Source organism: Penaeus monodon, chromosome 15 (genome assembly GCF_015228065.2).
Source record: "Penaeus monodon isolate SGIC_2016 chromosome 15, NSTDA_Pmon_1, whole genome shotgun sequence".
In the NCBI taxonomy this organism is placed as follows: domain Eukaryota; kingdom Metazoa; phylum Arthropoda; class Malacostraca; order Decapoda; family Penaeidae; genus Penaeus; species Penaeus monodon.
In genome coordinates, this window is record NC_051400.1 from 28,332,647 (window position 1) to 28,332,985 (window position 339).

Genomic DNA, 339 nt, shown 5'->3' on the forward strand with positions numbered 1-339 from the left:
TCATTAGAGCATATCACGCTGATAAGGGGCGAGGTTGGTTGTCGCGGAGGGGTAGCTAAGCGTAGGAATATAATGTATGTGTTCTTAGATGTACTAGTGAAATGTGTCTGCTTTGTTTGGGTGTATTATGTGTTGTGGGAGTCCTTTCTAGTCACGAATGGTGCGTGGAAAGTATATTGGCATGGCGTGGAGAGTATATTGGCGTGGTATGCTACGTATTTCTGGTCGTGAGCGTTTCGTGTATTTCTGCGTAGTGTAGGTAATCTTGTTTGTTTATGCCAATTTGATTGTTTGCGATTTTGAACATAGTTGTTAATCTGTGCGCTTGTCTGCGTATTG

General features: G+C 42.8%; 1 protein-coding gene across 1 annotated transcript in view; it reads left to right on the forward strand.

Moving 5' to 3' along the window:
* LOC119581906 overlaps window positions 1–339 on the forward strand; it is a gene marked incomplete at its 3' end in the record, with an annotated part of 85,972 nt that overhangs the window by 48,630 nt on the left and 37,003 nt on the right.